Consider the following 23,801-nt stretch of genomic DNA (forward strand, 5'->3'; position numbering starts at 1 on the left):
CTTCAGCAGTAATGTGGCCACAAACAGCAATGTCACCACTGAAGCCAGTCATTGACTGGAGCGGTGTACAGTTGCAAGAAAAAGTATGTGAACCCTTTGGAATGATATGGATTTCTGCATAAAATGTGATCTGATCTTCATCTAAGTCACAACAATAAACAATCACAGTCTGCTTAAACTAATAACACACAAATAATTAAATGTTACCATGTTTTTATTGAACACACCCTGTAAACATTCACAGTGCAGGTAGAAAACGTATGTGAACCCTTGGATTTAATAACTGGTTGAACCTCCTTTGGCAGCAATAACTTCAAACAAACGTTTCCTGTAGTTGCAGATCAGACGTGCACAACGGTCAGGAGTAATTCTTGACCATTCCTCTTTACAGAACTGTTTCAGTTCAGCAATATTCTTGGGATGTCTGGTGTGAATCGCTTTCTTGAGGTCATGCCGCAGTATCACAATCAGGTTGAGGGTCAGGACTCTGACTGGGCCACTCCAGAAGGCGTATTTTCTTCTGTTTAAGCCATTCTGTTGTTGATTTACTTCTATGCTTTGGGTCGTTGTCCTGTTGCAACACCCATCTTCTGTTGAGCTTCAGCTGGTGGACAGATGGCCTTAAGTTCTCCTGCTAAATGTCTTGATAACTTGGGAATTCATTATATCTTCGATGATAGCAATCCGTCCAGGCCCTGACGCAGCAAAGCAGCCCCAAACCATGATGCCCCCACCACCATACTTCACAGTTGGGATGAGGTTTTGATGTTGGTGTGCTGTGCCTCTTTTTCTCTACACATAGTGTTGTGTGTTTCCTCCAAACAACTCCACTTTGGTTTCATCTGTCCACAGAATATTTTGCCAGTACTGCTGTGGAACATCCAGGTGCTCTTGTGCAAACTGTAAACGTGCAGCAATGTTTTTTTGGACAGCAGTGGCTTCCTCTGTGGTATCCTCCCATGAAATCCATTCTTGTTTAGTGTTTTGTGTATCGTAGATTCGCTAAAACAGGATGTTAGCATATGCCAGAGACTTTTGTAAGTCTTTTAGCTGACACTCTAGGATTCTTCTTCACCTCATTGAGCAGTCTGCGCTGTGCTCTTGCAGTCATCTTTACAGGACGGCCACTCCTAGGGAGAGTAGCAGCAGTGCTGAACTTTCTTCATTTATAGACAATTTGTCTTACCGTGGACTGATGAACAGCAAGGCTTTTGGAGATACTTTTATAACCCTTTCCAGCTTTATGTAAGTCAACTATTCTTAATCTTAGGTCTTCTGAGAGCTCTTTTGTGCGAGGCATCATTCACATCAGGCAATGCTTCATGTGAAAAGCAAACCCAGAACTGGTGTGTGTTTTTTATAGGGCAGGCAGCTGTAACCAACACCTCCAATCTCATCTCATTGATTGGACTCCAGTCGGCTGACATCTCACTCCAATTAGCTCTTGGAGATGTCATAGTCTAGGGGTTCACATACTTTTTCCACCTGCACTGTGAATGTTTACATGGTGTGTTCAATAAAAACATGGTAACATTTAATTATTTGTGTGTTATTAGTTTAAGCAGACTGTGATTGTCTATTGTTGTGACTTAGATGAAGATCAGATCACATTTATGACCAATTTGTGCAGAAATCCATATCATTCCAAAGGGTTCACATACTTTTTCTTGCAACTGTATGTGACCATGCTGCAGGAACCAGAAGATGGAGGCAGAGGGGGCAGTGCAAAGGACCAGGATGGCATGGAGCAGGTAAGTATGACTCTTCTGATTCAGGGGCAATGCTGCAGGAACTTGTTAAAAAAATCATTTTTACAGGAAAAACCCAGAAAAGTGGGCAGCATTTCCTTCCATCCTGCCTCGTATTCTTAAATCAGAGCTTTCCTTCACTGCAGAGGTTGGCGCTCATTGGTTATTACCACCGTCCTGCCCCCCAGTTACAGGCGCCATGTAATAACCAGTAAGCACTTTCCCTTACTAGTGGGGAAAGCGCTTATTGGTTAACACTTTAAAGGGTTTCTGTCACTAGAATTTTCACTATTAAACTGGCTGACAATAGCGATGTGCTAATGTCAGCTGCCAACTATGCTATTCTTGTGATTATTCATGCCCCCGTTACTGCAGAATTCTTACTTTTATAATATGTAAAGTAGCCTCTAGGAGCGGGGGGGCGTTGCTCCTGCTCCTAGAGGCTCCGTTCTCCCACCTCATTACACGCCCTCCAAGTCTTGATTTCACAGGGCCAGGCAGCGTTCACATCCTCCTGCCGGCCCTGTGCGCTGGGGAAATCTCATGCCGTTCAGTATTCGGTGTCGGCGCGGTGATGAAGCTGGCAGCCGGCGAGGGAGAATACTGAACGGCGCGAGATTTCCACAGCGCACAGGGTCGGCAGGAGGATGCGAACGCTCCTTATTCTTTAAATATGCAAACTGTCACCAAAATAAATTATTATAATGAGTTCCCGATTTTGTGTCAGTAGTCCTTTTTAACATAATATATATAGTTTCACGTGATAATGATGACGGTTTTGGTTGGTGTGGGTGTTTTTCTTTTATGTATTTTATTATTTTTAATTTTTTTTAGCTTAATTTTTTATATATTTCTGCTACAAAATATATCGCCCAAGAGGTAATAAAAAGACCTTTGGGGGACACTGACACTTCTACTTAATTTTTCACTTTTTCCTTTTAATTTTTTCCTTTTATTTTTATTTTATTAATATTTTAGTGTATTTTGTTTTATAATTGGTATATTATCTATTTTTTTAATATATTTTTGCCATATAACATGTCCCCCAAGAGGTCATAAAAAGACTGTTGGGGGACAATGAACACTATTATTTAGCATTTTTTCTTTTATTTGTATTTTATTATAATAGTTTTTTTTTATAATTTTCAATATTTTTTAAAATATTTTTGCAACACAAAATTTCCCCCAAGGGATCATAAAAAAGCCATTTTGCAATTTTTCTTTATTTTTCTTTATTTTTTATTTTGTGTTTTATTATATATTTTTTGTTTTTATTATTTTTTAAAAAAAATTTTAACTTATTTTTTTCCACCCTGTGTAGCACTCACCTATCTGAGGAGAAGGGCAGAAGTGCTGATACACTGCTTCTGCCTTCTCCTCAGGTCTTGTGCTGTCACTGATAGCCGGGGAACCGTCCTGCTCCTGCTACAGTGCGGGAGCAGGAGCTGTAATGGTCTGTCGTGCGGTGCTGCGGGCAGAAACACAGCTGATCACACGATCATCTGTGGTTCTGTCTAGGACAGGCATCCTCAACCTGCGGCCCTCCAGCTGTTGTAAAACTACAACTCCCACAATGCCCTGCTGTAGGCTGATACCTGTAGGCTGTTTCGGGCATGCTGGGAGTTGTAGTTTTGCAACAGCTGGAGGGCCGCAGTTTGAGGATGCCTGGTCTAGGAGGACAGGGGCTGCAAACCATGGCTTTTGGGGGCCGCATGTGGCCTACGTGCCGCGGGTTGTGCACCCCTGTATTAGAGGGACAGGGAAATGCAAGCTCTAGGTGCTCCTGTCTATAACTAATTAGGAGCAGTGAGAGGTGGCAGAGAGAGTTTGGCCACCTGAACTTGATGAAGATCCTGAGATCCGACTGGACAAGGAATTCCAACCCTACACTGCAAAAGGTTCTGAACTGCATGATTGGGCCTGTCGAGCTGACCAGCAGCAGTCTTGAAGCCTGCAACTGGTTATGGACCAAGTCCCAGCCTAAGTAATCCTGTGTGAACAACACCCGAGAGAGGAACCTGAGAGTTGTTACGAAATGCTACCAAGTTGTAGACCGTAGTGGGTGATCAAGCAAGACACCCTCAGTTGTGACCTGAGCCAAAGTGTGACCTGCTGCATTGATACAGTGGGAAACATTTATTAAGACCGGCGTTTTACATGCTGGTCTCAATCTATCCCCCGCGGGCGTCAGATGCAGCACAATTATTAGGAAGAACACTTTACTTAAATGGGTTCTGCAGTTTGTTTTAAACTGATGATCTATCCACTGGTTAGATCATCAGCATCTGATTCGGTGGGGGTCTGACACCCGGGACCCCCGCCGATCAGCTGTTTGAGAAGGCAGCGGCGCTCCAGCAGCGCCGCGGCCTTCTCACTGTTTACTGCAGGCCCAGTGACGTCACGACTAGTATCACTGGCCTGGGCGGGGCTAAGCTCTGTTCACTTGAATGGAGCTTAGCCCGCCCAGGCCGGTTGATACTAGTCGTGACGTCACTGGGCCTGCGGTAACAGTGAGAAGGCCGAGGCGCTACTGCCAGCGCCTCTGCCTTCTCAAACAGCTGATCGCCGGGGGTCCAGAGGATAGATCATCAGTTTAAACAAACTGCAATACCCCTTTAATAATTTGGGGGAATCTGCACAGGTCCATGCACCAGGAGAGATATCTATACCAGCAAGGACGTAGAATTCACAGGAGCACCACTTATTCTAAAACATAACTTTTAATGTTTCAATAATAAAAGCCGATATACCCTTATTACACAAAGAAAATATAATTCAAAAAGAAATCAAAAACCTAAATACGGAAATGGAATTCCGATGGCCTATATTTGCAGGAAGGCAGACAAATGTTTCATAGGCTTTGGGGGCAAAATCCCTGATTCTGGCCCTATTATTGTCGCCCTACAGTTGCAGTTGGAAAGCTAGGGGTGTAGAATATCTTATCTTCAGAACTGTTATTAAACGTTTTCCCTGGAGATATAAAGTTGCATGCCTTGCATTTGCCACATTTAAAGGTACCCACTTGTCTATTGGACAACCACGTGTTGGTTTCAAGAGGATGTAGATGGCTATGGACCAGTGTGTCCCCTATAGTGCGACCACGTCTGAAGGTGATAGACGGGTTTTCAGATAGAACTGTAGTTAGGTCAGGATCCGTTTTGATCAATGACCAATAACGATTCAAGATATCACGGACCTATTGTGACTCAGAATCAAAGGTCCCAATGATCCTTATAGGTTCTTGTGAATTTGTTCTCTTTATTTGTGGCTGTAGTAAAGAGGAGCGGTCTCTCGATTTAGCCCAGTTCCACTCCTCGTAAAGGCACGGGCTAGGGTACCCCCTTTGCTTAAAGCGAAAGATCTCCCAAACACCCGACTCTGATATTTGTTGTATCACGATCCTTTTCACTATATGTTATTGGGTGGTTTCCTGTCACCCCACTTGGGGCATTGTATATGCTTTTTTATTTTTTGGTACTTATATTAGTCTAGGTCCAAATATAGGGCCATCATTCCACTTTGCTGGAATATTTCCCCGTGCAAGGGTCATCCTAGGGTCATCAGGAGGCACGAGACACGGGATCGCCCCCTATGGGGGCGGCTATTCCGTTTGCAGGTAGGGCGACAATAATAGGGCCAGAATCAGGGATTTTGCACCCAATGCCTATGAAACATTTGTCTGCCTTCCTGCAAATAAAGGCCATCGAAATACCAATTCCGTATTTAGGTTTTTGATTTCTTTTTGAATTATATTTTCTTTGTGTAATAAGGGCATATTGGCTTTTATTATTGAAACATTAAAAGTTATGTTTTAGAATAAGTGGTGCTCCTGTGAATTCTACTTAATTTGTCCACATTCTACTATACTCCCTTGAACAGGGTGTTGTTCAACCTGTGAGTCAGCAAGGACGTAGGTGTAGATTTCAGGTATCATCTACTCCAGCTTCCAGGTCTAGATTACAATAAATGTGCTGGATTTAGTATACCCGGTTCTGTGCCACGCACACCTCTGAAAACCCACAAAATGTTGCTAAATTTTGCGAAAGTGGGGCATGCACAAAATGTTTTAACACCAGTTTTATGGCATACAGGGGATAATGAGTGGCCTTAAATAAATGGTAAGGCAAACCACATTAAAACTGTGGCTGAGGATCTAATTTCAGGTATGACTGACCCCTTTTGACCACTTTGATGCTCCATGATAGGTTTACATCCAGTTTATCATCTTACATGGTCTACAGAAAAATACCAGGCACACAATGAGCACTCTCCATAGTAATATCCACCATTTCGGCACGTCACAAGATCTCCATCGGGGTCATCTCCTAATAAATTAATGGTGGTTTCACAATTTTGAGGAACCCTTAAAAACAAAAATAAGGCTTTAAAAAAGTGTTGTTGTTTTTTTTAACATAGTAGTTAAATGTAATGTTAGCTTTAAAGAGTCATATTATCAAGTTGGACATAAGCCTTTTTTTTGCACAGTGGCTGGTAGATGCTGTACCTTATAATTGGTATGATGGTTGTCACAGGTGAGCTGTTAGGCATCTGAGTATCAGATCTAATTCCCAAGTCCACAGAGGTCATCAGTTGCCACCCACCGGAATAAGGATATGCGTTGACCCAGCAACAACTGTTTTCCCTGTTGAGACATAAATGAAAAGTGTGCATTCGATATATCCAATGTATAGAATGAAATAAGGCCAAGGTTCATCAACTTCTTGAGGAAATGGTTCTACAGCATCTCAAAGCATGACACAGTCTTCATGAAAATGACTGTTCCTTCCCTGATGTCTAAAGGCGTCAAGGGAAACTGCATACAAGAACCGCCCGCTGCCTCTCAGTTATCTGTATTTACCATGTCATACCTTAGCCACGATTGTCAGTGGTGTAATCCTGCCTATCAAGTCTCCAGCAGCACAGTGGAGCTGTCATTATATTGTCATCCTGCAGAGAGGCAGAAAACGTGTCAGTGGTGCAGGAACCACTCTAGTGCTAGAACATTGAAAGCTTTATTCCATATTGATTAAAATCGCCATTGTAAGTATAACAAGACATTGCTTACGCATTTTGAAGAAACCTCATTGCTCACAGTCATAGCCTACTCTTCTTTCCAGAATACTCAGTTAAAAGTACTGTGGGTTGTTCAAAATATAAAGTTAGTCCGAAATAGGTAGGCATCTCTTGGTATACTCACAGAGTGATTTTAAGAAATTTCAACTTAACCTCTCAAGATTTGAACGTACGAGCCCAGGAGTGCTTAATGCATTCTTTAAAACTACAGGGTTTTTTTGCGTTACGGATGCGAATTGCCTTCCTGCACTGATGAAATATAAGGGAGTGTGAACATGTTTTCATAGGAATGTAATCCTGCCGAGCTAGCCTCCAACATTACAACAGAACTGTCATCCAGTCATTATAAATTCGCCCTATAGATGCAGAAAACATCAGCTGATTGTGTCTTGCTGCTTTTGGTGTTGTAATCCTGCCTATCTTGTCTCCAGCAGTTCAATAGAGCTGTGATCTAGTCATTATAGCCTCACTTTGTAGGGAGGCAGGAATCATCAGCCGATTGTGTCTTGTTGCTTTCGGTGCTGTAATCCTGCCTATCTTGTCTCCAGCAGTATAATAGAGCTGTCATCTAGCCATCATAATTCCACTCTGTGGAGAGGGAGGAAGCATCAGTTGATTGTGTCTGCTATTGTTGGTGATGTAATCCTGCCTATCTTGTCTCCAGCAGTACAATACAACTATCATCTAGTCATTATAGCGTCCCCCTGTAGAGAGGCAGGAAGCATCAGCTGATTGTGTCTTCTACTGTTAGTGGTGTAATCTTGCCTATCTTGTCTCCAGCAGTATAGTAAAGCTGTCATCCAGCCATTATATCAGCATGTAGACAACAACATCAGCGTATTGTGTCTGCTACTGTTAATGGTGTAATTCTGCCTGTCTAGTCTGCAGCAGTACAATAGCTATCATCCAGCCATTATAACTTCATGTGTAAGGCAGCATGGAGCAACACCTGATTGTGTCTGCTACTGTTAGTGGTGTAATCCTGCCTATCTTGTCTCCAGCAGTATAGCAGAGCTGCAATCTGGTTATTATAACGTCACCCTGTACAGAGGCAGGAATCATCAGCTGCTACTGTTAGTGGTGTAATCCTGCCTATCTTGCCTCCAGCAGTATAGTAGAGCTGTCATCCAGCCATTACAACATCAGCACGTAGACGGGCAGGCAACAACATTAGCATATCGTGTTTGCCACTGTCAGTGGTATAATTCTGCCTGTCTTGTCTTCAGCAGTACAATGGGTGCCATCCAGTCATTAGAACATCACCCTGATCCAGCAAAAGCCTATTGAGCATGCTACTATCTGTAGTGTAATCCTGCCTATCTAGTCTCGAGCAGTATGGTCATCCAGCCATTATACTTTTAGCATACAGAGAGGCAGGAAACATCAGCTTACTGTGGTAAGTTCCAGTGGCCACTGTGCCCGAGCCGAACACATCTGATAGCACTGGTATTGGGAAACAAGTGGCAGACAGAAATTATTTCCACCCCCAATCTGCCCGCAGATCTTACCAGAGCTGGAAGGGTTTATCATAGTCCACCCGTCTCCTTAAATGACCTTCATACTGGTACCAGCGGCTTGGGTACGAAGTTCTGTTATCTACAGGTTGACCCCAATTATGTTGTATCTCATAACCGCAGTCCCCAGTATAACAGTACCAGTTAAAGGGACCTCCATATCCATCAATGAAAGATGATCTATATGTAAAGTCCACCTGAAAGATAGTTATTATTTAGTAAGAATTAAAAAGTGCAGCAGAGAGGTGCAAAATATACCGCAATATACAGTAGTCTGGAAGGCAATGCCCAGAGGCCATGCGTTTCTGCTCTAATAAGTCATACATGCTGAACCTAGAGGTAGGGAGCAGGTAAGTATACTTCCATCCACAGATCTGGCCATGGGGTGGGGGTCTTCTCAAAAAAACCCTGAAGATGGAAACCCCTTTAAGAATACATGAAATGTAAAATTTGAACCTCTAAAAGTTTTTTAAATACACTAGATGTCCTATCCCGAGAATAGACCATCTATTAGGTAGGTGGGGTCTGACTTCCAGCACCCCCACCAATCAGCTCGCTGCGTCCTCTTCATTCTTTACCATGCATGACACAATACATGTTGTAGTGGTATTGATTGCCTATCATTCCGGTTTCCTAAAACCGATGATCTATCCTCAATATCAGTTTGGTGGAGGTCCGAATCTCTGTACCCCCGTTAATCAGCTTTTTGAAGGGGCTGCGGTGCTTGTGTGAGAGGCGCGTTCTCTTCATTGTTTAGCTGCCCATTGTGGTGGCGGTGCAGTGTAATTACAATTGTTTATACCTTTCAAGTGAATGGGAGAAAAAGCTGTAATTACACTGCACCAACACTAAAATGTAGAGAGTGTGCAGGTAACCAATGAAGAGGACACTAGCACTCTTTTAGGGTCTATTCACACGTCCGCAACTGTTTTGCGGCGCCGCGGAACGTAAGTGCAGATGCGGACAGCACACTGTGTGCTGTCCGCATCTTTTGCGGCCCCATTGAAAATGAATGGGTCCGCACCCGTTCTGCAAAATTGCGGAAAGGATGCGGACCCATTTTGCAGACATGTGAATTGACCCCAAAGGGGTTCTCCAGGAATTAAAAAAAATTAAAATACCTAAAAATTATTTTATAATAAATATATTCACAAATACCTTTCATTACTTAGAATGGCTTGTTTTGTCTGGGAAGCAATCATTAGGAGAAATAAGATGGCCGCCGTCCTATCAGTACACACAAAACCTGTCCTAATCACACAGGAGGACGACACCACAATGAGCCATAGTGCTGCCTCATCCTCCTCTCTGCTCTGCCTGTCAGTAATCATGATCCTGAATACAGGTGAATCTATGTGGGAATGGAGATGATGAGGAGACATGAGAGGAGGGTGAGGTGAGGCTAATGAGCAGCAGCACTTGTATGCAGTCTCCATTACCACAGCCTGTCCTGTCCATCCTCTCTGTACTTCATGTCTCCTCATGAACTAAATTCCCCAGAGATTCAGCTAAAGTTCTTATCATCTGTATTCAGGATCATAATCTCTGACAAGTAGAGAGGAGGATGAGGATGAGGCAGCTCTTTACCTCAGTGTTGTAAAGTAACTTGTCCTCATGTGATCAGGACAGGTTTTGTGTGAACTAATGGGACAGCGGCAGTGGCGGATCCAGAGCCTGGTCTTGGGAGGGGCACTTCCTCTGTATCCCTCATATAGTGGGCACACGTCTGGTGCTCGTATATTGCGGACCCGCTGTTTTTGCGAGCCACAATACACGCATGGCCATGTGCATGAGCCCTTACACATGGTAAGCTTAGATATGTGGTTCAGCAGGAAGTATTACACATGATAAGCTAAGATACAGTGGTTCAGCCGGCAGTATCATACACAGCCTTTGGCTGCTATCAGTAATATTTTCCTTTTAATCATCCTTCTCAGCACACGATGACACAGATATGCTGTTCAGTGATGGTCAGTTCGCAGTGTTCGCCAACGAACACATGCGGGCTGCCATCTTTAGTAAGGTAGACTCACCCGTCTGGCGATGCACAGGTAAGCCCTTACATGTGCCTGTGCCGGGAGCCGGTCTGAAATAAAATGCAGTCACCGGGAGCAGGCAGTTCCGAGAACAGCCGCCGGGGGCCTCCATCGGGCTGTTCTCGGAACTGCCTGCTCCCGGTGACCGCATTTGATTTCAGACCGGCTCCCGGCACAGGTAAGGGCTTACCTGTGCATCGCCGGACGGGTGAGTCTACCTTACTAAAGATGGCAGCCCGCATGTGTTTGCTGGCGAACACTGCGAACTGACCATCACTGATGCTGTTTTGACCTTCTAATCATGACTGATCTTTGCAGACAGGTTTAGCTTGGCAGGAAGTAGCCGGTCTATCAACAACCTAGAACATGACGTCACTTTCTGCTGCTGCTGTTGAGATGCCAGTCACTGCGTCCGTGGGCGGGGCGTAGTGGAATGGGTGGAGGTCAGGGGCGTTGCTAGGGTCGAAAAAGATGAATATGGCCCAAATCTCTAAGTCCCCCGCTCCCCCCACACCCTATTTTGCTGTACTTGGTATACAGCCCCACATACCTCTTACATCCAGTGACATCTCTTTGATGATGTTCTCTTTCCTCGTCTTCTCCTTTCAGACCTTCAGACCAGACCATCATTTTTCAGCCATTTTTCGTCTCTGCAGTTTGACAAAATAAATCTTAGTTTGCTACTTTTCCATCATCCTCCCATCTTCTGGACAAATCATCCTACTACCCCCAATACTGTGCCACTGTGCTCCCCAATACTATACTGTAGAAACCGATAAACCCCCTGATAATACTAGTACCACACAGAGCCCCCCATATAAAATACCCCTTCTTTGTGGCCTCAGTAGAAGCCCCCATAGTGCCCCCAAATAATGTGCCTGTAAGAAGTGCCCCCATAGTGCCCCCTAATAATGTGCCCATAAGAAGTGCCCCCATAGATGCCCCCCAATAATGTGCCAGTCAGAAGTGCCCCCATAGTGCCCCCCAATAATGTGCCCGTAAGAAGTGCCCCCATATATGCCACCCAATAATGTGCCAGTAAGAAGTGCCCCCATAGATTCCCCCCAATATTGTGCCCGTAAGAAGTGCCCCCATAGATGCCACCCAATAATGTGCCAGTAAGAGGTGCCCCCATAGATGCCCCCCAATCATGTGCCAGTAACAAGTGCCTCTCCATGCCCCCCAATCATGTGCCAGTAACAAGTGCCTCTCCATGCCCCACCCCCAAATCATGTGCCACAAGTATTTTCCCGTATAAAAATAAAAAAACACATACTTAATACTTACCTCCATGGCAGCGATGCAATGCAGGCCTCTTCCGGCCTGTGTCCCGCGTTGTACGTCATCGCACCGGCCTCTGATAGGCTGCGGGCACAAGGCTCATAGCCTATTAGAGGAACAAGGAAGGGACGCCTCTCCCTCCCCTGCCCCGTCACAGCACTTCCATCTTTATTGCTGTCCTGAGGACGGCGATACAGATGACTATGGAGATGAGCGCTTCCACAGTGGAGGCGCTCATCTCCCCCGATCAGCTCTCCATCCTGACTCTCACTATATTCTCGGGAAGGGGGGGGTGTCACAATTGACCCGTTGCCCCCCCCCCCCCCCCTGGATCCGCCAGTGGACAGCGGCCATTTTGTTTCCCCTGATGATTGCTCCCCAGACAAAACAAGCCATTATAAATAATAAAAGATATTTGAGAATATATTTATAATAAAGTAATATTTAAGTATTTTCATTTTCTTAATTCCCGGAGAATCCCTTTAAGTAAAAAACTCTTTAAACAGGGTTGTCCAGGATGTTTTTTTAAATTTGCATCCCAGCCTGAAATAACTGGTAAAATCTAGACTCACCTGTTCCCCGCAGCTCCGTTTTGGCTCCCTGGCTCTCTTCACTGGTCTTCTGGTCACTATCTGGAAGACCAGAGGCAGAGAGCTGGAACGGAGCGATGGGGAGGAGATGTCTCCACAGGTATTCCAGGTTGGGGTGCAAATTAAAAGAAAACAAAACATTGCACAATCCCTTTAAGGACAAGTCAATTTAGTCAAGGTTTTATGTCAAGCTGGCAAAATTAGAATTGAATTTCGCTAAGTAACAATGCAGCCTCTTGTATGAAGAACACGTCCTACCACCCATCCAGAATGTGTTTTCTCAGTCGCCTTGAACGATATGGATCCACCCTGCATGTGAGACCCAGACACCGCTGTGAAGATGGCGGCACACACAACGAAGATTTGGAGTCTGTCCATTACTGCCCTTCTGTAGCAAACGGCGCACAGCGCTGACTTTATATACCGCAACGACGTGCAACCTTGGCGTTATACAGGAAATCTCCTCTATATGATAACAGGGCAATCTTGAAGATTATTAATGTGTCCCATATATACTTCACATGGATAGAGGAAGTTGTGATAATCCACCGGTTAGATAAATTGTTTCTCAGCGTTATGACCCATGTACAAATCATTATAAAATCACCACATTTTAACCCCTTGAGGACACAGTCATTTTTCACCTTCTGGCCATTTTATGTGGTAAAAACTTTGAAACACCTTTACTTATCCCGGCCATTCTGAGAGTGTTTTCTTGTGACACGTTGTGCTTTATGACAGTGGTAAATATGAAATAAACCAAAATTTACTAAAAAAATTGAAAAGATTCACATTTTTTTTAAAATTGTTATCACTTTACATTCCCCATATGTCTACTTTATGTTTGCATCATTTTGTAAATGTCATTTATTTTTCAGAACGTTAAAAGGCTTAGAACTTTAGAAGCAAATTTTTAAGGCTACTTTCGCATTAGCGTTTTTCTTTTCCGGCACTGAGTTCCGTCACAGGGGCTCTATACTGGAAAAGAACCGATCAGGCATATCCCCATGCATTCTGAATGGAGAGTAATCCGTTCAGGATGCATCAGGATGTCTTCAGTTCAGTCATTTTGACTTATCAGGCAAAAGAGAAAACCGCAGCATGCTACGGTTTTATCTCCGGCGAAAAATACTGAAGACTTGCCTGAATGCCGGATTCGGCATTTCTTTCCATAGGAATATATTAGTGCCGGATCCGTCCTTCCAGTCTTTTTTTACAAGAAAAAGGTGCTTTACCTCAAACTTTCTTTTTCACAAAAGATAACAGGAGAATTTGCTACCCATTTTCTCCTGAATATAGTAACACCCCAATTCTGGTCGTAAACTGTTATTTCGGGATACACCAGGGCTCAGAAGGGAAGGAGCGGCATCTGGATTTTCTAATATGGAATTTTCTGTCATGGTTTTTAAGAGCAATAACTTTATAATTTTTTCGTTGACTGAGCTGCGTGAGGGCTTATTTTGTGTGGGACAAGCTGTCGTTTTTATTGGCACCATTTTGGGGTACATTTGGCTGTCTGGCCGATTTTTATCTCATTTTTTGGGAGGTGAAGTCCCAAAAAAAGCAGTTTGGTGTCATTTTTCAAATTTTTTTTTTTTTTTACACCATTCACTTGATGGGGTAGATCATGTGATATTTTTATAGATCTGGTTGTTACGGACGCAACGATACTAAATATGTCTAGTTGTTTTCTTTTGAGTTTTACACAATAATAAAAAAAATCATATTTTTGTGTTGGCATTTTCTTACAGCCATATTTTTTTAAAATTTTTCTGGCTGTGGTCTTGTGTGAGGGCTTTATTTTTGCGGGATGAGGTGACATTTTTATTGCTACCATTTTGGGGAACATACAACTTTTTGATTGATATTATGTTTTTTGTGAGGTTTTAGAGTAATTTTATTTTTACGCCGTTCACTTAATAGAGTAGATCATGTGATATTTTTATAGAGCCAGTTGTTACGGACGTGGCAATACCAAATATGTATATTTTTTATTAATTTTTTTATGTTTTACACAATAAGAGCATTTTTAGAAAAAAAAAATCATGTTTTTGTGTAGCAATTTTCTTAGAGCCATATTTTTTACATTTTTCTTGCTATGGTATTGTGTGGGGGCTCATTTTTTGCGGAATAAGGGTGTTTTAATTGCTACTATTTTGGGGTACATACGACTTTTTGATCGATTAACATGTTTTTTTGGGAGGTGAGGTAACTAAAAAAATCTTTTTTTAATGTAAAGTGTTTTTTTTTTATGGAATTCATGTGATGGGGTAGATGATGTGATATTTTTATAGAGCCGGTCGTAACTGGCACGGTAATACGAAATATGTCTATTTTATAAAAAAAAAAAATCTATTTTTAACATTTTTTTAATTGAATTTTTTTTTTTACATGTGAAACTATTTTTTTTATAAAACCCAATTTTTTTTTTTTTATATATTTTATTTTACACTTTGTGTCCCCCATAAGGTCATACAAGACCTCTGGGGGACATTTAACTTCACATTTTTTTTTTTTTCACTATTGATTTCTCCTGTAAATGTAACCTGTTGCAGGGGAAATAACACCCTCCAGAGAGGCTGTACAGCATAATACAGCGCTGTACAGCCTCAGTGCAGGGCTGATCGAGATCTATGGAAGACATGACAGCTCCTGCACCCCCCCTCCCGCCCTGGCAGTCACATGACCAACAGGCCGGGACAGGAAGCGGCACATTGCCTCATGATCTGTATACACAGCGATCTAGAAGGCAGGGACAACCAGGAATGGTCCCTGCCTTCTCTCTGGGGTGCCCTGCTGTCACTGTCAGCGGCCCACCCGCTCGGCAGCTGCACGATTAGCCTGCAGCTGCCATCTCTGAAAAGACGGATAGAAACGTCCAATCAGAGATAAACCCGACCGCCCAAGACGTTTATAGTCAATGGGCGATCGGTAAGTGGTTGAGGACCAGTTCAGTTATGAAGTCACCCATAAATGACTGCATTTTAGAAACTACACCCCTCAAGTTATTCAAAACTGATTTTACAAACTTTGTTTAACTATTAGGTGTTCCACAAGAATTAATGGAAAATGAAAAAAAATTTGGCAGATTTTTCAGTATAATCAATTTTTTCCCATTTCAATCAAGTTTTTCCTGTAAAGGTTAACAGCCAAAGAAAAATCAATGTTTATTACTAGGGATGAGCGAATCAACTTTGGATGAAACATCCAAAGTCGATTCGCATAATACTTCATTTTAATACTGTACGGAGCGAGAATGTATTGGCTCCTATTAGCCGAAGTTAGTACTTCGCGAAGTCTCGCGAGACTTCGCATAATAAATTCATAAATCAATTTTGTACTGTAAAGCCAATACATTCTAATACTATACGGAGCGCTCGCTCCGTACAGTATTCAAACAAAGTATTATGTGAATCGACTTGGATGTATCACCCGAAGTCGATTTGCTCATCCCTATTTATTACCCTGATTCTGTAGTTTACAGAAACACCCCATATGTGGTCGTAAACTGCTGTATGGGCACACAACAGGGCGCAGAAAGGAAGGAGCAACATATGAATTTTAGAGGACAAATTTTGCTGGAATGGTTTTTGGGAGCTATGTCACCCTGAGGTACCCCTACAGTGTAAACTCCCAAAAAGTGACCCCATTTTAGAAGCTACACCCCTCAAGGAATCTTTCAAGTGTGTAGTGAGCATTTTGCCCCAAAAGTGATTCATAAAATTGGCTTTGAAAAAGAGAAAAAGTTGATTTAGGAGAACATTTTTCACTTTTTTACAAGGGGTAACGGGACAAAATGCACCCCACATTTTGTTACCTATTTTCCCCTGAAAACTGCAACAGCCCATAGGCACTCAAATCCTCCAGTGTGGGCGCATAGCAGGACTTTGAAGACAAACTGTAAAATATGGATTTAGCAGGCAAGCCTGAATTGGATTTTAGGTGCCATGCCGCATGTAAAAAAAATTCCCTGAGATCCTCAGAAATTGGAAACCCAGAGAAGTGACTCCATTTCGGAAAGTGCACCCCTGTATGGACATTTTAACGGGTGGAAAGGGCACCTTTGACTAAACAGGTGTTTCACAGAAGGCAGAAACACTTGTCAAAGGATTTAAAAATGACTACCAGACCCCAATTTTTCACTTTCACAAGGGGTAACAGGAGAAAAGGCCCCCCGGTATGTGTTACCCATTTTCTCCCCATTATGGAAACACCCCATATGTGCTCGTAGCCTGCTGTATGGGCGCACAGTAGGCAAAATGCAAAACATGGATTTTGCAGGTCTGAAAATGGCAGATATGGATTTTAGGTTCCATGTCACAATTAAAAAATTCATGAAGTCCCCAGAAATTAAAAACCTCAGGAAGTGATCCCATTTTGGAAAGTGCACCCCTGTACGGACATCTTAAGGGGTGGAAAGGGTAACTTTGGCCAAATAGGTGTCTCACAGAAATGAATATGTAGTGGTTGGAGGAAAGTGGATAGGTAAGCGATGCGGACTAAATCAGAGATACAGTGGGGAAAATAAGTATTTGACACACTGGCGATTTTGCAAGTTTTCCTACCTACAAAGAATTACTAAAGTCTGTCATTTTTATCGTAGGTACACTTTAACTGTGAGAGACAGAATCTAAAAAAAATCCAGAAAATCACATTGTATGACTTTTGTTGGCACCAGTTTTCATAAATAAGGCACATAGCAACCAATCAGATTCCACCTTTCATTTTTCAGAGCTCCTTTGTAAAATGAAAAATGGAAACTGATTAGTTGCTATTGCCAGTTTTCCTTTACACAAGGTTTGATAAATTTCCACCATAGTCTGTAGGCCTAGAAGAAACAAATTGGCATGGCATTGCTGATCATTAACAACCCTTTGCCTATGGCAGTCAGAAAACAGGAATTTGATTGTTGCCATGGATATTGGTTGTTATGGCTTGTTCCATGTATGTATTTTTTTATCAGGATTTTTCTGATTTGACCAGAGAAAAATATTAGAATATCACCACGAGGCAAACCACGGATCCACAAAATATGGATGCTGTCAGTGTGCATTTTTTTGCGGACCTGTTGACATCAATGGGTCCGTGGTCCAGAGAAACATTTTTTAAATTAAGCCTGAAATATGTAAACTACCATTAATCTAAAATGAAAGATTGTTGAAACAATCAATGCCCCTCTCCATACAGATATAACCAGGCCATGAGATCTCCTCACTCAGACCATTTCATATGACCACATAAGGTCAGCAGATAACACCTTAGTGTGGTCTTGATTGCCAGACAATGACGAATGAAGTCACAATGGTCTTGGTCTATGACATAGACTTGGTCTAGAGATATCTGCTGACCTCAGTGCTCTGACAGAAAACATCATGTCGAGGGAAACCAGGTCTTATCAAAAACATCACAAGCGAAGAAGACACAAGCGGAAGAAGAGGTCACACAGACTCTGTAGACGTTGTAGAAGAAGGCATAGGGGTCAGTATTTTGTGATTCCATGTTGAACTTGAGATTTGTGACTTTTCCAATAACTTGGTAACCAAAAGATATATTATTTTACACAGCTACAAGGGCTCGACCAGTGGTGGACGCTGCCTTGGCCAACTGCATTGATGCCATAACACATCACCTCAGGGCACTAGATCTGTTGCAGATGTCACCACCTAAAGTCTGAAGGAGTTCCTCAGGCACTTAAATAACTCCTATAGAAGATGACAAGGGTGACCATCTTTTGTTGAACCTATCTAGACCATTTGGGCCCCCACAAGAAGAGGATCCATCATAAAATAAAGGAAGCATAAAAAAAGTCCAAAAAACATTTCTCAGTCCAAATATGACTTACCGGTAAAGAGTATGCTTTGTAGTATTACAGGGCTTCCATAACGTGAACTTGGCTCTTTCTCTAGATCAACAACATTTCTAAGTAGCCTCTTCCAACTCTATCTAACAGATGGGGTCCAAAATGGGTGACCCCTGTGCTAATCCACAATATCCTAAGAGTGCATTTGAAAAAGGATGCATTTAATCCTACAAGCCATTTAATTATCAAGGTTTAGGCATTGCACTGAACCAGCCAAAACCCTACTCCATACTGAAGAGGGGCAAGTGCCCCAAAGCACCTGTCTACAGCAGTGGGTGTGGATCAACTGTATTATCAGATTCGGCTCTGGGCTGATCCTAAGGCCTCCTGCACACGGCCGTTTTTTTCCCCCGTTTACTGGCCGTTTTTTGCGTTCCGTATACGGTACCATTCATTTCAATGGTTCCGCAAAAAAACGGAATGTACTCCGTATGCATTCCGTTTCCGTATTTCCGTTTTTCTTTTCCGTTTTAACATAGAACATGTCCTATTATTGCCCGCAAATCACGTTCAGTGGCTCTATTCAAATCAATGGGTCCGCAAAAAAAACGGAACACATAGGGAAATGCATCCGTATGTCTTCCGTTTCCGTTACGTTTTTTGCTGAACCATCTATTGAAAATGTTATGCCCAGCCCAAATTTATCTATGTAATTACTGTATACTGTATATGCCATACGGAAAAACGGAACGAAAAAACGGAACAGAAACGGAAACACAACAGAAACAAAAAAACGGAACAACGGATCTGTGAAAAACGGACCGCAAAACACTGAAAAAGCCATACGGTCGTGTGCAATAGGCCTAAGGGTGTTTCCCTGGCAGTCTGTTGTTATTCACCCCTTAAGGGTCCATTCATACGTCCGTAAGTGTTTTGCGGATCCACAAAACACGGACACTGACAATGTGCATTCCGCAATTTGCGGAATGCAGATCGCCGGCACTATAATAGAAAATGCCTAATCTTGTCCGCAATTGCGGACAAGAATAGGACATGTTCTATTTTTTTGCGGAAACGGAATCACGGATGAGGAAGTGCGGATCCGCAAATGCGGATGCGGACAGCACATTCCGGCCCCATTGAAAATGAATGGGTCTGCACCCGTACCACAAAATTGCGGAACGGATGCGGACCCATTTTTTGCGGATGTGTGAATGGACCCTAAGGCTCCATTCACATGTCCGTGGTGTGTTGCGGACCCGCAAATTGCGGATCCGCAACACACCCGCCCTGCACCCCTATGGAAATGCCTATTCTTGTCCGCAGCTGCGGACAAGAATAGGACATGTTCTATCTTTTGTGGAGCTGCGGATCTGAAGATCGGGGCCGCATCCATTCCGTCCCCATAGAGAATGAATGCGGACCCATTTGCGGACGTGTGAATGGAGCCTAACAGTGATACAGTGATCAGGACTTTGCTGCAGGGGAGTCACCAGGTCGCCATCTCCTGAAGTCGTCTCTGTGTGGTTAACAGCTGACCCATGGGGTTTAGAGACACTAGTGCTGGGTACTGAGGGGTTTTGGAAATTTTCAGAAAAATTTCAAGATTTGCTTCTAAACTTCTAAGCATTTTAACGTCCCCAAAAAATAAAATGGCATTCCCAAAATTATCTAAACATGTAGTAGACATATGGGGAATGTAAAGTAATAACTATCTATTATACAAGTAGAGAAATTGAAATTTGGAAATTTGCACATAATAAATAATAAATAAAAAGTGATTTTTTTTACTCACTGTCATAAAGTACAATATATGATGAGAAAACCAGATCAGAATACCCTGGATGAGTAAAAGCGTTTTAAAGTTATCACCCCATAAAGTGACACATGTCAGATTTGAAAAAAATGGCCTGGTCCTGAAGGTGAAAAATGGCAGGGTCCTGAAGGGGTTAAATGTATGTCCTGTCTTTGCCTGTGCGAGTACACAAGGATAGATTATAAAAAGGAAACTGTCAGGAATGGGGAAGCGAAACATCATTTTTCAAGGGAACACAGAACACCTTATCTGTGCCTTTCATTAAGATGAATGATATAGAAAGCGCAACCTCAAAAAAGATGGATTAAGGGTTAAAAATCTTTCGACACAGCGCTCCCATATGGTTAGAAGTCAAACAAATGAAATAGCGGAATCACCTGGTGTAAGGAGGATGTCCTATGTCACCGGACATCGGCCATCACACCTAGGGGCCAGGTAAGCCGTCAAACAATTCAATAAGGCCTCATGCACACGACCGTTGTGTGCATCCGCGGTTCCGTTTTCCGTTTTTTTTCGCGGACCCATTGACTTTCAATGGGTCCGTGGAAAAATCGGAAAATGCACCGTTTGGCAGCCGCATCCGTGAGCCGTGTTTCCTGGCCGTGAAAAAAATATGACCTGTCCTATTTTTTTCACGGTCAACGGTTCGCGGACCCATTCAAGTCAATGGGTCCGTGAAAAATCACGGATGCACACAAGATTGTCATCCGGGTCCGTGATCCGTGTCGTTTTTTTCCTATCATTTCAATGGCAAACTTGACTTAGATTTTTTTTTCATTTTTCATGTCCGTGGATCCTCCAAAAATCAAAGAAGACCCACGGACGAAAAAACGGTCCCGGATCACGGACCTACGGACCCCGTTTTTGCGGACCTTAAAAAAAAAACGGTCGTGTGCATGAGGCCTAAGATTTATCTTTTTTAAGGGAACGTCCAAACTGTGGAGGCCCAATTCCAGAAAATGCTTGGTTCGGGTGCATATCAATATGCAAATGTGAAAAGGAAAGAAACCCAGCGCTCATAGACCCAACATGAGGGGTGACTTATCCTCCGCTTACCCCCTTCCTGGATTATCACCCTCAGTGTATGATCTTAAAGGGGACCTTTCATTCGAGGGGCAAAGGTTTAAAAGTAATATCAGGAAGTATTACTTTACTGAGAGAGTAGTGGATGCATGGAATAGCCTTCCTGCAGAAGTGGTAGCTGCAAATACAGTGAAGGGGTTTAAGCATGCATGGGATAGGCATAAGGCTATCCTTCATATAAGATAGGGCCAGGGGCTATCCATAGTATTCAGTATATTGGGCAGACTAGATGGGCCAAATGGTTCTGATCTGCCGACACATTCTAGGTTTCATACAATTTTATTAAGGGAGATATATACCTGTACTTGCGGGGACCCCGCGGTCCGACAGCCCACTGATCAAATACTTGTCCCCTATTCTGCGCAGGGACGTAGGTAGAGGCTCATGGGCCCTGGTGCAAGAGTTCAGCTTGGGGACCCATCCCCTCAGTGCTACAGGGGCAGGGGAGCACATAGCCTTCGTGCTGCCTGAGGCAGAAATTTAAACCAAATTCTTGACCCGACCCCTTAACCCCTTCCCTCCAGTCAGAGGTGTAACTTAACTTGCATGGACCTTCTATAATACCGGTGTCTTCTTATGCACCACAAGGGTCTTTGGGCCCCCTTGAGCTGCGCCCCTGCACCTGCGCTGCAATAACAGCATGGAATTGCGTATGTTATGAGCGCCAGAAATCATACGGTAACATTTACGGCACTGGGTTGATGTGACGGCAGTAATAAATGAGGTCTGCATACACTTCTGCAATAGATAAGAGACGAGAGCTGTACATATACAGGGAACGAGCGCTGGACGACTGAAGTGCTGAAGGACAATGTGCGCCATCATGCTGAAAGCTGCGGTCATCAGCCTGGTCGTAGGTAAGAGCTGCCGTATACCCGCCGCCGTACATTCTAGAACTAATTATGGTTCTTATATACAGAGTCTCAAATGGCTGTAAAAATGGTAATAATCTTTATTAAATACATATAATCAATATATAAAAAAGAGATGGAAAACATCACCATAAGGGCTTGTTCACACGAACGCATGACGTTTTCAGTGTTTTGCGGTCTGTTTTTCACGGAACCATTGTTCAATTTTTTGTTTCCGTTGTGTTTCTGTTTCTGTTCCGTTTTTCCGTATGCCATGTACAGTATACAGTAATTACATAGAAAAAATTGGGCTGGTAATAACCTTTTCAATAGATGGTTCTGCAAAAACGGAACGGATACGGAAGACATACGGATGCATTGCCGTATGTGTTCAGTTTTTTTTGCGGACCTATTGACTTGAATGGAGCCACGGAATGTGATTTGCGGACAATAATAGGGCAAGACTCAAAATGTAGCGGAACGGAAATGCGGACATACGGAAACGGAATGCTCACGGAGTACATTCCGTTTTTTTTGCGGACCCATAGAAGTGAATGATTCTGTATATGGAACGCAAAAAACGGCCCGTATACGGAACGCAAAAAACGTTCGTGTGAACAAGCCCTCAGTGTCCATTCACACATCCGCGTGTGTTTTGCGGATCCACGGATCCGCAAAACACGGACACCAGCAATGTGCGTTCCGCATTTTGCGGACCGCACATCGCCGGCACTTAATAGAAAATGCCTATTCTTGTCCGCAATTGCGGACAAGAATAGGACATGTTCTATTTCTTTTTTTTCGGGATCGGAATTGCAGACCCAGAAGTGAAGGTCCGCATTACCGGATCCGGGGGCTTCTTGGAGGGGCTGTAGACGCTGCCCATCATTCAGTGCGGGCGGACATTTGTCCTTGTGTTTATGTCACCTGCATTTTCTAATCATTCTATAGAATTACTATAGTTACCTGCCTAGTATTAATAACTAAGGGAGGCAGAGGTGGCAGTTGTGCCTGACGTAAGGTAGGTGGTGGTGGTGGTGGGGCTGCTACAGATATTGCACTGGGGTCCAGGAGCTTCAGGTTATGCTTGCTGATAGCTGGAAGGTGTAACGCTGGCCATACTCCTGAGATATCTGTTGGCTGACTGCTAGCTCTCCCAGTCCTCTCATACACATGCATGCTTGGCTTGGCTGAGCATGTATGAGTAGGAAAGGGGAGAGGGGATAAAGCTGCCGCAAGACACCTCTGGCAGCAGCTCATCTCCTCACTAAGAAAAAAGACTGGACAATTGAATTCAATGTGCTCAATATCAACCTTTGGCGGAGTTTCAAGAGGCCACCATGTACAGGTGAAATTCGAAAAATTAGAATATGGTGCAAAGTTCATTTATTTCAGTAATGCAACTTAAAAGGTGAAACTAACACATGAGACTCATTACAGGCAAAGCGAGATATTTCAAGCCTTTATTTGTTAGAATTTGGAGGATTATGGCTTACAATTTATGAAACCCCAAAGTCACAATCTCAGGTCCCCTATGCTCAGAGGGTATGGATTAATTATCTGACTAGAGTGTGACACTTTGAGCCTAGAATATTGAACCTTTTCACAAAATTCAAATTTTAAGCTGCATTAATGCAATTCCTTTTAATTTGCATTGCTGAAATAAATGGACTTTTGCACGATATTCTAATTTTTCGAGTTTCACCTGTCTATTGGTCGTCTGAGCCCTCTGGCAGGTTTGGAGGCTAGCTTCTCATGTTATGGGCATCACTGATTTGGTGGGACTTACAGGGGGACTGCTTTGTATGAAACATAAAAAATATTACAAGGCACTGATTAAAATTAGGGGGTGTCCATTGATTTGTGGTCCACCCGACCCAAGAGCCTCTCTGTGTTCTCCTCCCAGATTTCGGTAATGGAAGGAGGGTTGTGAACAGTGTTGAAGTTGTGCATTCTGTAAAGGAAAGAGTTAAAACAATGTCCTAAGAAGCTCAACAAGACCACACGGA

The sequence above is a fragment of the Bufo bufo genome, chromosome 10 (genome assembly GCF_905171765.1).
Source record: "Bufo bufo chromosome 10, aBufBuf1.1, whole genome shotgun sequence".
In the NCBI taxonomy this organism is placed as follows: Eukaryota; Metazoa; Chordata; class Amphibia; order Anura; family Bufonidae; genus Bufo; species Bufo bufo.